Source organism: Engystomops pustulosus, chromosome 1 (assembly GCF_040894005.1).
Source record: "Engystomops pustulosus chromosome 1, aEngPut4.maternal, whole genome shotgun sequence".
In the NCBI taxonomy this organism is placed as follows: Eukaryota; Metazoa; Chordata; class Amphibia; order Anura; family Leptodactylidae; genus Engystomops; species Engystomops pustulosus.
The window spans coordinates 140,905,585-140,920,214 of NC_092411.1; the positions used below are offsets into that span (position 1 = coordinate 140,905,585).

At 44.3% G+C, this 14,630-nt stretch overlaps 1 protein-coding gene across 3 annotated transcripts in view; it reads right to left on the reverse strand.

The window, feature by feature from the left end:
• PTBP3 (polypyrimidine tract binding protein 3) overlaps positions 1 to 14,630 on the reverse strand; it is a 141,896-nt gene that overhangs the window by 95,867 nt on the left and 31,399 nt on the right. Inside the window, exon 1 of one of the 3 annotated variants that reach the window (XM_072154765.1) lies at positions 6,751 to 6,880. The exons of 1 other annotated variant lie outside the window; for it this stretch is intronic. The gene's annotated coding sequence lies outside the window, so the exon portion shown is untranslated. Of the gene's footprint in view, positions 1 to 6,750; positions 6,881 to 14,630 lie in introns of those variants that run through there. One more of the 3 variants, XM_072154770.1, reaches the window with a different exon arrangement.

Here is a 14,630-nt window from a genome sequence, read left to right on the forward strand (position 1 = left end):
CACTGGCTGGATAACCCTCTTGAGCCTATTTTGGAGAAAACAGTATGCTGCAATGTGTTGAATGTGGGGGTGCTCCAGCCATACTACAACATCTTGGTCTCCACCCAGCAGGTCTAGGAGAACTGAAAATTTCAAACAAAGCCAAGAGGGAGAAAACCGCTACTGAATGTCATGTAAGGTTCAGGAAAAGTGTATAACTTTATTCACACAAACGGTGGATTGGTTTCCATACACCTAAGGCCGGCGCCACACGTGGCGCTTTTGTCTGCGTTTGCAAACGCAAACAAAGTCGCGCCCACCGGGGCGGGCCTCGGCCCGATCGCATCGGCGTTTCTATGGAAACGCCTGCGATCGGGAACGAGCCGCCGGTGTTTCGCGTTAATTTAACGCGAAACCCCGGCGGCTCGTTCCCGATCGCAGGCGTTTCCATAGAAACGCTGATGCGATCGGGCCGAGGCCCGCCCCGGTGGGCGTGACTTTGTCTGCGTTTGCAAGCGCAGACAAAGCGCCCTGTGTGGCGCCGGCCTTAGACAGCATGTAACCAAACAGGGAAGGGCGAGAATGGAACACTGCACCATATGTAGTGGCCCTAACAGGCTCCGCAAGACTAGTCCCAGCATCAACATCTGCAAAGAGTTTGTATGTGCTCTCCGTGTTTGCGTGGGTTTCCTCCGGGTCCTCCGGTTTCCCCCCACACTCCAAAACATACTGGTAGGATGATTAGATTGTGAGCCCCATTTGGAACAGCGACCGATTTGGCAAGTTCTGTGCAGTGCTCCATAATATGTGAGCACTATATAAAGGCATTATTATGCAGAGGAAGATCAACATCTGCTCATACTTCTGGCTCTTCTCAAATGGTTAATGATGAGCTCATACAGTATATTAGGTATCCAAAAAACAAGGATGATCAGTACGGGTATATAAAAAGTCTCATACATACCAAAAAGAGAGGATGATGTTTTTCCAATCCGCTGTTTCCATACTAATAGATGCTTCTACTCCCCCTAATGAGCCTAAGGTGCTTTTTGGGGCAATGGTGTTTGTATGGACATGTCTGTGGTCTTGCCCCCATGTACCTCCTGCAAGGCCTATGCATGGGCCAATCAATTATTCCCAACTCTAGGCTCAGTATTCACAGGATAGGGGATTCTATACTGCGTATTCTTAGTATAGGCTGTATCAATTCCAAGACAAAAACATACCACATGTTGGTTCCCCACAACCAGTTCTTTTGAGGGACAGTTTATGTCACACCCTTCTGATCCGCCTTCTACCCCTGTGTCTCCCTTTTATCAAATGCAGTTAATTTGTGGATTGTATCTTCAATTTAGCTCTTAACCCCTGAACGACCTGGCCCTTTTTAGTTTTATCACTTACATTTTTCACTCACCACCTTCAAAAATCTATAAATTTGTATTTTTTCCACATAAAGAGCTCTGTGACGGCTTATTTGTTGTGTAACAAATTGCATTTCATAGTGACAGTATTTAATATTGCATGCGGTGTACTGCGAAACGGGAAAAAAAATTCCAAATGCAGTAAAAGTGGTAAAAAAACCCGCATTTGCGACGTTTTCTTATGGGCTTGGATTTTACAGCTTTCACTGTGCGCCCCAAATGACATGTCTACTTTATTCTTTGGGTCAGTACGATTACGGGGATAACAAATTTTTAGGTTTTATAATGTTTTCATACATTTACAAAAATTAAAACATCCTGTACAAAAATATTTTTTTTTTATTTTACCATCTTCTGGCGTCAATAACTTTTTCATACTTTGGTGTATGGAGCTGTGGGTAATGTCATTTTGGAGACTTTTGATGGCGTTTTCATTGCTATAGTTTTTAGGACCGTGAGAACTTTTGATCACTTTTTATTGTTTTTTTTTATATTTATCAAAATGGCAAAAAAGTGCGATTTTCTGCTTTAAGCATTATTTTCTGTTACGGGTTTAAACACAGTGAAAAACTGTTATTATATTTTGATAGATCAGGCATTTTCGGACACTGTGATACCCAATGTGTTTATGATTTCTACTGTTTATTAATATTTATATCAGTTCTAGGGAAAGGGCGGTGATTTGAATTTTGAGGTTTTTTTAAACTTTTTTTTTTATTTTTACTTTTACTATTTTTCAGACTACAGTATGGCAGTATATGGGGATTTTCCTCCACATTCATTACAATGTGCTAATTGGGGTTAAAAAGAGACCCGAGGCTGTCATGGCGACCGATCGCCGCTCCCCGATGACGTCACGGGAAGCCACGATCCGCGGCAAGATGGCGGCGCCCATGCGATTGGTGGGAAAACACCCATGGTCGTTGCTAGCACCGATCACGGGTGTTACTGGTAAGCCTTTGCTGCAATATGCAGCAAAGACTTACCGGCTATGGAGAGGACTCGGCCCATGAGCCCTCTCCATGCACCGGGACCCGGCAGGTGCCGTTCTAGTACGGTGCAGGTCAAGGGTTAAAATGTTTATAACATGTCCAAAAGTTTTTTTTTTGGGTCAACCTGTCTTTTTTGAGACATTGTCCACAAGTGGTCCATTTCTGTTGTTTAAAAATAAAAAAAGTTCACTGAATGTTTGGCATCATTTGGTGACATATATGGTACATATAAGCATCACACCAAGTGATAGTAAGGTCAAGGGCTCTTTAAAAATTATTTTGCCAGTTCAACATTTTTTTTACATAAAAGTAAAACAGAACAAAATCGCATGACACTTGCAGAAGAAAAAAAACAACGCAGCATCACACAAGAAGGAAACTCAGAGCACACTGAACAAAATCTGATTGAACTTGCACGATTTGCAACATGGTTTGTGGGTAAGAGCCCTTATTCTTGGCATCTGCCATTGAGAGAATCAGAACAACCACACGCATATTAGAAATTTGGATAAGCATCTGCATGATTTGGGTCAGTTTAACAAAGTATTTAAGCACCTTTAGAATGCCGCAGTGCTTTTAAGAAAGATATATTAAAAAAATGCGACAATGAAAATAAATAAAAGTTAGGCATATGAAAACTGGAAATACCTAGTCCTTAAGGGATTAATCATTCTTTTTTTTTTAGTAACAGGGTTACTAGGGGTTGACGGGGCTGATATTATCAGTCACCTGTCACATCAGCCCCTGTATACAGTGAGAGGCATGCAAGGAGGATGCCATGCCTCTCTGTATACAGATCACTGATAAAAGTGATTCAATGGGCTGTTAATATTAAATCACTGTTATATGTGATTTATATATAAGAAAAGCAGGGAACACTTATATAATAAGTGCCCCAACCCCCAAAAGATTCTAGGGGGTCTGGAGCCACTGTCTGCCCCAGCCCACTTTGTAGATTTAAATTTCTAAGGTTGTGTACCATTTGTATAATACATGCTGTAATAGTACTATAATTGTCTACAAGCACAGAAAACAAGGGATGCATCTATTTTCTTGTATAAAAAGACATCTATTAAACGACTATCATTCCATGCAATGAATTTTTCTGTAATGCCACCACACATTTACATAATACTTATGAATGGGTTGATGTTTTTAGTACGAGGTGCGCTCTGGCTGCTACTCCTCGCAAGTGTGGTCAAGCACATCTCCTGCTTCTCCTCTCACACCGTTCTCATGTAAAGGCCACCTCTGTTAAGAAGATCCAGGAGAAGAGCTGCAATAAGCTCTATTGGTTAAGCTAATACACAGTGTATTAAAGGGGTTGGCCAGGAATAACTAGTGATGGCTTATTCCCAAGGCAGGCCATCAATAGTTGATGGGGTGGCACGACAATTTCCATTCAGCTATTCAACACTGTAAATACACGAGGAACAGAACCGGTAGTTGGTCTCATGTCCCTAAAAGTGAACAGGAGCTTCTACAGTAGTAACAGCGGCAAGTCAAAAGGTCAAAGGTCAGTTGCCACTCCCTGTCCACCATTCTTGAACAACTATTAATGGCCTACTTGAAAACCACTTACAAATTAGAGATCAGGGGGTCAATTAATTCAGTGACTGACAGCTTTCTTTATATGCATGAACAACACCTCAAGAAAGATTGGCATGCCAACGACTTCGCAAAATCGGCATCCAGCTTTATTTGTCACATAGACAGCATTGAAAGCAGTACATAGAAAGCAACCTGACGCGTTTCTGAATATGTACTGCTTGTTTTCAGGCAATGTGACAAATAAAGCTGAATGACGATTTTGCAAACATGCCGACCTTTCTTCTAAAGTATTGTTCATCTATTATCGTTGGACTTAGAGAAGACTGTCCCTCTGGTAAGTGCACTTGGTTGGTGAGCGGGTATCTTCTGTGTTTGAATTTGGTCTTTCTATATATGCAAGCTGATATATTATATATCAATCTGGATGTTTGAATGTTCTGTGTGCAGACACATTAGGAATTATGGCATATAAATTATTTTGGTTCTATATTTTGTCATTCTTTCATTTCAGGGACACACAGAAAATGTTCCCACTACCTTCCCACCATCCACAGTGATCTACTCCTACTTTATCACTAGGGCCACTTTGCTATAAAACCCTATAAAGGTTCTATTTTTGGTTAACAGGCTAGTAAGGTTGATTTTGAAGTTAGGCCAGGTTTTATAATTAATAGTCACAATGAAAGGAATACTTGGACCATTGAACATAGAGGAGAGAGTATATGTATGACAGAAAAAAATCATTATTATGTTCAAAGCTTAAATGCACTTTATTAAACGGCATATATTACATAAATCATAGTAATGTAACTTTTTGTCTCTTGAACAACCCCATTAGACATCAGGAGTGAATTTGATATGTGCAGGCCACAATAAGTTCTGTATACATTCAGATTTCGCTAAACAAAACTGCATGACTCATGACAGGCAAGAACTAGCAGAAATGAAACCTGTTTGCTGGGACCAGTGACACAAGACTGCCACCACACAATGTCCCAACATGGACCAGCCCACAAACACCTGATCATTTGCAGATGCAATATTGTGTTATAGATACAGAACAACAAGATTACTGGTCTTTTTACACTGGTTTACATGCTTTTATATAGCAAGTACAATATTTCTTGACCCTGGATTCTTAAAAGGTCATGGACTGTGGATCGTTTCCTTTCCTATGTCCTCATGGATCCACTATGTGTTCATGTCAGCACCCTATGAATCGTATGTGCTTGTGTGTTTTTGGCGTTAGAAGATGCAAATGTGGAAAAGAACACTATAAAAGTTGTTTTCAGTTCATGAAGAGTATTTATTATTTATTGTGCATGTGGACAAACAGAAGCCAGATCCGTCCCAGAGATAGTTTTCACTTATTAGTATTAATCCCAACAGCTTCTTTTATAAACACCTTATATAGACATATGAAAAATCTTAAATGGTATACTTTAAGACAAAATGTCTATTACCGTACTTATTAAAAGCACATGAAAGCAAAATGATAATACCTTGTGTGTCAAATGTCAAAACACAATTTCCGTTAACAAAGAGAAAAGGCAAATTATCGAATAAATTAAGAGGGCATATTCCGTTCCTAGCCATGAACCGAGCAGTGGTTGGTTTTATAGCGAGATTTTAGAGGTACATCCCACTTTGCAAAAAAAGAAAGTACCTTTTGCTCATTTTTGTTGCCTATAATGGGTGGAGCACATGAAGAATGGCACTTCTAAATGGTAATTAAATAATGTATTCTGCTCTCTAAAAGGTATATTAGCATGGAATAAAGACCACAGACTTTTTTTTGTTAACCATTTGTCTGGTGTGCTGCCATTTTTCTTGTTTACCTATTAGTGAAGGACTTGTTGCCTAGTCCTCTTTTGACTGTGCTTTCATTGTGTGTGCGTGTAATATATCAGAACAATTTTAAGTAGGCAGGGTATTTTCTCATCCATTTATAATGCAATATCCCACCATCTTTAAACTTCTTTTTTACCCTGTCTTGTTATGAATATACCTTTTAACTGTAACTACATCTGCAGAAATGACACCAAAGTAAATCTACCCTATAAATTGGATGTCAAACACTTTCTAAAATACAATCATCTACAGAAAGTCAAGTGAACTCAGAATAGAAAGTGAGTGCCCTACTTGCCTCCAACCATACAGGTGTGACCAGGCATACACAGGGAGGGGCCGCTTGCATACTTCACACACCTCCGCTTCACAATAAATAACTAAGTGCATCAACATGATGACAGGCCAGACAAGACTCCCCATAGAATAACTAAAAAAGCACAGATTATATAATACTGTGTGTATGTATCATATATGTATACACGCATAGATACATACACACAGTATACATACATGCACAAACCAGAAAGACATTTGTAGAAGTATACATATTTGATTAAAAATCACCATGACACAAAGTGTGGAGGTCTCCTTTAAGACACACTCACTTATTAAGTTTCTCCTTTTACACGTCACAGTGTTATTTTCAACCAAAATAAAGGTTAATGAAAACAAACTGATACAATGTAATGTAACTAGTTCAATCCATTAAATATATAGCACGCAGGGAGCTTTCCTAGGAATCTAACGCCCCTCTGAACTGAGGTTTACAAACACATACACACCCACCAACCCCTAGAGGGATGTTCAAAGGAGATGATAAAATCTTGTGCTCACTGCTTCACTCTGAAATTATAAAGTGCTGATCCCCTGCTGTGCTACATTCATTGGTGATAAAAACCCTATCTGCACACTTCCCACATTCACAGATAAAGAATAAAGACAATATAGTTACTTACCCATCCATGGCCCAGAGGACAAGGAAAAGAAGGGAGAAGAGAGACAGACAGAGAGCAGAAGAGACCAGTGCAGAGAAGAGGGAAGAGGCGGAGGGAAGAAGGAAGGGAGATGATTGAAGAGGAGGAGGGAAATAGGAGGGCAGGAAGAGCAGTGCCACTGGAGAAGAGGAGGTGGAGAGTTAACACTTTAACAGTTTCAGCGCCAGAAGAGCTGAATACTCACTGACAGCCTGCATTAAGACTGCCAGACGCAGTAGCAGAGGACTTGTGAAAAGCCATCAAGAGCCGGAAAACAAATAAAGATAGGGCTACCTAAAGAAACATCATGCATTGACTCTGGGAGTCAAGACAGGCTTGGATGCACTCAATAGTAATATGATTAATATTAAACAATAAACTTAGGTGGATAATCTGATCTTGTACAGTATACTCCACTAATATGAAAAGCATTTTATAGTGTGACCACAATGATAAGGGTAAAACTTGGTTATTAGAGAATAAGCATTTCTGTAACACATAACTATTATCAGAAGTGCCACAAGTAAGTCACACTGAAAGGGGAGAGCTGCAGGAGGGAAGCAGGTTATCTGAAGCTGTGCAATTCATATGCACTGCTGCTGTAATAACTCAATAACCGATGTAGGCTGACCCTAGATAGCAGCACCAAGAAACACACCTAAATTAAAAAATGCAAGGATCCCCTATGACAGTGATGGCAAACCTTTTAGACACCCAGTGCCCAAACTTTAACCAACACCTACATATTTTTTGCAACGTGCAGATGCGACAATTTAAGCAGGAACTTATTACTCCCTGCTCTTTCACGGGTTTAAATTGTATAGGTACCTGAGGACACCAATACAGTAGAAAGAAGGAGAAGAAGTTTGGATCATCATTGTAGCTTCCTTCTGGGGTCCTGGGCTGCCTGGGACTGCAAGAGGCCTTGAGTCCTGTCTGGCGAACTCTACCCTGGGGTAATGGCAAGGGTGCCCATATAGAGGGCTCTGAGTGCCACCTCTGGTACCCGTGCCATAGGTTCGCCACCACTGCCCTATGACCTCCATAATGTGTCAGGATAAAGGTTCTATGCATAGGCCTATAGGTTATTACAATTTCCGGCAGACTATTACTGATATGGTCCTGTGTTAACAGTAGCAATTACAAGAGCATTTTATGATGAGGTTACAGGATTCCCTAATTTCCATGAAAATGACTTCCAAACATCTGCTCTACTGGATAACACTTTTTCAATGGGTTACAATACATGTTCCTCGTTTACCATGAGCATGCTAAATAAAGTACATACATAAATTAATATGGTCCTGCCCAAATACAAATCAAAGTCTATTGACACAAGAATAGTTGTCAGCAACTGGTTTAGTAAAAACGGTGCTTGCTTCATAACAGAATTGTAAAGCATAACAATGTGCAAACCAATTCCTCTGTTACTCCTGTTCATTTAACCTAGAAAGGCCCCATGCAGATGAAGCTTTATGGTTGTTGTAAGCTAGCTGTCCGAACGGCAGCTAGCATACGGCTGCCATAGAAGTACATTTTGTACGGCACGGTGAGCAAACACATGTGTCACCGCACCGGGCCGTTGCTTGAGAAAAGATAGCACATGCTCTATTTTTTACCATATGCAAGGTCCAGCAGCATGGCTCCCTTGAGTGGCAAGGGCACTAATAAAAAAACAACTGCTCCACTTGACTTTTCTTGGCAATGGTCTTGCCACTCAGAGGTACTGTGGACAAGGCATCTTCTGGCAGATCAGTTGGGGTTCCAACTGATAAACAATGTGACTAACGATTTAGTAGTTATGGAATATGGGCACAGTCCTGTAGTCTGGTATAACCCCTTAAAAAGGACCTGTCAACCGTTTATTGCTCCTAGGAACTGCTTACTAAAGTAAGCAGCTCACTAGCGCTACCCCAGTAATAGCAGTGTTAAATAGCTAGCTTTATCGGAACATAGCATAACGACACTGCAGTACATAGCGGTCCAGCGTATTCAAGGGGTGGTGGTCTGAGGCACTCTCCTTAGCTTCTGCCACAGACCGCCCCTACCACACTATTGGCCCTTAGTGACTGCCAGGCTTTATGTGGCAGTCACCGCCTCCCCAGACAACCCCCTCATGAATTCGCCAGACCACTGTAAGCTTGGTCCGGCGTTCAGAGGGTTATGTGCAGAGGGGTATGTTCCGATAAAGCTAGCAATTTAACACTGCTATTACTGAGTTAGAGTAAGGGAACTGCTTACTTTAGTTGTGTGTCAAATTTCAAAACACAATCAAGGCTGTTTAACCCTCTACGCACCACAGTCGAAACATGAAAAAAATGTACAAGTAAAAAAATAAGATAAGCATAATCGCGGATCTCCCTGCTCAACACCGCCTATAAGTTGCTGGCCCAAATGCTTGAAACTAGATTCCAAAAGGTGGTACGTTCAGGGGTTCACAGCAACCAGTTGGGGTTCATGCCGGAGAAATCAACCAACATCTTGCATATTTGGCGGTGTATACAGTCCTCCTGTGAGTCAATGGGGGCCAGGACAGTGGTCTCACTCAATGCGATCAAGGTTTTTTTTTTTAATATTTGGGTAAACTGTTATACAGTGGTGCCTCAGCTAGAGCAAGCATAAATGGACGTGCCTCCGCAGCTTGGCAGCTATAGAGAGGAACAAGGCAGAGTTGGGCCAATGTCCCCACTACTGTTTGCAGTTGTATTAGAACCATTGGCATGTAGTATAACAGCTTTTGATAGGATAAGAGGGTTTGTAGGGGGAAGTTAGACTTCAGTTATATGCTGATGACTTCCTTTTGGTTTTGGATCATTCTGAGCAGGGGATACAGGTAGTTATTGATTTGATACGAAAGTTTGGCAAATTGTCTGGCATTAGAATAAATTGGGGTAAGTTGTCTTGCTTACCTCTCGACTCAACATCACTGCCTGTACATATTTCGGATCAACTTTTAGTAATGGAGATTTTGTGATACTTGGGGGTTATCATTAGTAATGATCTTAGGGATTATATAGAGCTTAAAGAGGACCTGTCACCTATAACCACAGCACTAGGAACTGCTTACTAAAGTAAGTAGCTCCTAGTATTTAGACGCAGCAGTGTTACACTGCTAGCGTTATCAGAAAACTCCAATAACGCTAACAGACATTGCCGCGCTATACACTAAAAGCGCCGGACCACGCTGGAAGTGGTCCGGCGTATTCATGAGGGGGCAGTCCACGACGCTGACTGTTGCCCAGACTGCCCCGCCCACTCCATAGGTCAGCGAAGACTGAACCGCGTCATGTGACAGTCAACGCCCCTAAACCTTCCTCCTGAATACGCTGCTCCGCTTACAGTGCGGTCTGACGCTTCTAGTGTAGTCTAGTGTCTGCTAGCGCTATTAGAGGTTTCCGATAACACTAACAGTGTAACACTGCTGCGTCTGTTTTAACACTAGGAGCTTCTAGTGCATTTTTATAGGTGACAGGTCCTCTTTAGTGTAAAACCTCTTATTCTCAAAATTAGGCAAAAAACTGTCAGTTTGGAAAAGGATGAACCTTTCCTCTAGCAGCAAGAATTGTTATTTTTAAAATGATGCTTTTGCCTCAGATTCCCTTTATTTAAAAATTGTCCAGTGATTCTCGATTCCCTTTTAAGGGACTTTATGGAATGGAAAAAGAGCACGTATAAGTTTTGGTAAATTACATGCTCACTTAGATAAGGGAGGATTAGCTTTCCCCTATTTCCTTAGTTAATTTTTAGCAGCACAATGGCAAAATATTTCTGTGATCGGGGAATGATTAATTACATAATAGAAAAGAAATACAGCCTGACAGCTCGTTTGATAAGGGGACGACATGTGGAGGCAGCCATGGAGACGACTTCCATGATTAAGAGCGTCAGTATGGGGCATACATATTGCGCTGCTATGATTGCAACTTCAGGTCTTCAGCATGGCGGCGACAGATGGGCAGAGTTCCACTATGTATTTGGTGAAACACCTGAAAATTCTGCCTGACACAGCTCGTTTGATAAGGGGATGATGTGCTGTATATCCTCCCGTGCTCCAGCATCTGGGGTATAGACAGTTGAAAGTTGCGAATGGAGACATTGGTGGACGCTGTGGAGGATCGTGGAGGCGAAATGGACAGGAAACAGCAGGGGAAGTATGCATGGATGCCTCTGAGGCTGCCTAATCTTGGGATGGAGCTGGCGGTGCGCTGCCAGGCGAGCTTTCGCCTGTCCAAGCCCCTGTCTCTCGGCTCCTCCCCACCCAAAATGGGCCTGGGGGCCAGAAGCGTTTACTTTGAAAAAATTATAATTTTCAAAGCAGGCAGGGGCTACAAACAGCACTTCTAAGAACCTTTTGTATAAGATCAAGTGTAGTACTGTTTTTATAAGTAATTGGCTTGGTTATGGTGGGTGAGGGGAAAGTAAACAGATGCGCAAGAAGTGCTGAAATAATATCGGTAAATGATAAAAGTTTGCCAGTATATTTTGTGGATAACACAGCAGGGTGGCGACAAAGTTAACAAGTTTGATGTGGAAGCCATGAAAACAACCCAAAATTCTGCCTGACACAGCTCGTTTGGAGCAGCTATATGGACGACTTTGGGAGGCAGCTATGGAGATGATGTGTGGCGGTAGCAATGGAGACAACGTGTGGAGGTAGCTATAAAGACGACGGGTGGAGGCTGCTATGGAGACAATTAAATTTGGATAGTGCCTGTATGTGGCAGTCCAAAAATTTTTTCAAACCAGAGGAGCAGGTAGGTGGTCCTCCAGAAAAATTAAATACATAGAGTACTATAGCTAGAGCCAGTTGGCCCTGGCAAAAAATAGCCATTTTCCTCTGCTTTAATGTACAAAGAGGAGGAGAAGGAGGAAAATGAGGAGGAGTGCATACATTATTCAGGTTGAGCTTCTTTCACCTGGTGGAGAATGGAAATCCTGAGAAATCCAGGCTTTATTCATCTTGATAAGCATCAGCCTGTCAGCGCTGTCAGTCGACAGGCGTGTACGCTTATTGGTGATGATGCCACCAGCTGCACTGAAAACCCGCTCAGACAACATGGGCAGGCAAGAACCTCCAAGGCGTACGTGCCACATGTCCAGCTTTGAAACCCAGTAGTTGTAGGGAGCTGTGTGATCATTTAGGACGATGGTATGGTCAGCTACGTACTCCCTCACCATCTTTCTGTAAAGATCAGCCCTACTCTGACGAGACTAGGGACAGGTGACAGTGTCTTGCTGGGGTGACATAAAACTGGCAAAGGCCTTGCAAAATGTACCCCTGCCAGTGCTGGACAAGCTGCCTGCTCGCCTACTCTCCCTCGCTACTTGTCCCGCAGAAGTACGCCCTCTGCCGCTAGCGCTGTCAGAAGGGAAATACTGTTTCAGCTTGTGCACCAGGGCCTGCTGGTATTCATGCATTCTCAAACTCCTTTCCTCTCCAGGGATGAGAGTGGAAAGATTTTGCTTGTACCGTGGGTCCAGGAGAGAGAATACCCAGTAATCGGTGCTGGAATAAATTCTTTGAACGCGAGGGTCACGGGATAGGCAGCCTAGCATGAAATCTGCCATATGCGCCAGAGCCCCAACTCGCAAGAATTCACTCCCCTCACTGGCCTGACTGTCCATTTCCTCCTCCTCCAACTCCTCTTCTTCTGCCCATACACGCTGAACAGTGAAGGACTGAGCGATGCTCCCCTCTTCTGTCTCGCCAACATTCTCCTCCTCTTCCTCCTCCAACTCCTCCGATATGCGCTGAAAAACAGACCTGAGGGTGCTTTGGCTATCAACAAGGGAATCTTCTTCCCCCGTCTCTGGTCAGCATGAAGTCGGAAGCTTTGCGCTCGTCACAAGAGAGTTTTTCAACAGGCCAAGCAGCGGGATGGTGAGGCTGATGATGGCGGCATTGCCACTGACCATCTGTGTTGACTCCTCAAAGTTACTCAGCATCTGACAGATATCAGACATCCACGTCCACTCCTCATTGTAGACTTGAGGAAGCTGACTGACCTGACTACCAGTTCTGGTGGAAGTTGACATCTGGCAGTCTCGAATCGCTCTGCGCTGCTGGTAAACTGGTAACATGGTTAATGTTGAATTCCACCTCGTGGGCACGTCGCACAACAGCGGACAGTTGGAGGCGGCGCTGCGCTGCCCTGAGAGTGGCAGCATCTGTGCTGGACTTCCTGAAATGCGCACAGATGCGGCGCACCTTCGTGAGCAAATCAGACAGATTGGGGTATGTCTTGAGGAACCGCTGAACTATGAGATTTAACACATGGGCCATGCATGGCACATGTGTCAGTCTGCCGAGTTGCAGAGCCGCCACCAGGTTACGGCCGTTGTCACACACAACCATGCCTGGCTTCAGGTTCAGCGTTGCCAGCCACAGATCAGTCTGTGCCGTGATGCCCTGTAATAGCTCTTGGGCCATGTGCCTTTTATCGCCTAGGCTCAGCAGTTTGAGCACCGCCTGCTGTCGCTTAGCGACGGCACTGCTGCTGTGCCTAAAGCTACCGACTGATGGCGCCATGCCCACGGATGGTAATTTGGAGGAGGAGGTGGAGGAGGGGTAGGGGGAGGAAGCATAGTAGGCCTGAGAGACCTGGACCGAGGTAGGCCCCGCAATCCTCGGCGTCGGCAGTATATGACCAGCCCCAGTGTCAGACTCGGTTCCAGCCTCCACCAAGTTAACCCAATGTGCCGTCAGCGATATATAGTGGCCCTGCCCGGCAACACTCGTCCACGTGTCCGCGGTCAGATGGACCTTGTCAGAAACGGCGTTGGTCAGGGCACGGATGATGTTGTCTGACACGTGCTGGTGCAGGGCTGGGACGGCACATCGGGAAAAGTAGTGGCGGCTGGGGACCAAATACCGAGGGGCGGCCGCCGCCATGAGGTTGCGAAGGCCTCGGTCTCTACCAGCCTATAGGGCAGCATCTCCAGGCTAAGCAGAGGTCGCACTAACATTTTTTCAGAAGGGTAAAAATACTCCTCTCACCATTTTTGAGGAGTATTTTTACCCGAGGAGGAGTATGAAAATTTCTGTAATACACATAGCGCACACACACACACACTACGCGCTCACAGGACACTGCACACACACACTACGCGCTCACAGGACACTGCACACACACACACACACACACACACACACACACACTACGCGCTCACAGGACACTGCACACACACACACACACTACACGCTCACAGGACACTGCACACACACACACACTACACGCTCACAGGACACTGCACACACACACACACTACACGCTCACAGGACACTGCACACACACACACACTACACGCTCACAGGACACTGCACACACACACACACACTACACGCTCACAGGACACTGCACACACACACACACACACTACACGCTCACAGGACACTGCACACACACACACACACACTACACGCTCACAGGACACTGCACACACACACACACTGCACGCTCACAGGACACTGCACACACACACACTGCACACTCAAACAGTACACTGCACACTCAAACAGGACACTGCACACACTCACCCGGTCCCGTCGATCACAAACGCAAGCAGCATTTGGAGCAGGACGGGGAGCGGCAGCCCCACTGCCCACATGCCTCGCCCGGGGCCTGCGCTCTCGCTGCGGGTCTCTCCTGCCCGCCCCTGACACTGAGTCACGTGTCCTGCTGAGCGGTCCGGCGCGCGCTGCGATCGCTCTATAGACATTTCCCTCATTTGCAGCGCGCGCTGAACCGCTCAGCCTGCGCGCTACAGGGAATAATTGCCATGCGTTCTTTTACGCATGGCAATTATTTTGGGGGGTAATGGCGCCTCATCACGCGTCTATGACGCGTGGTGAGGCGTTAATG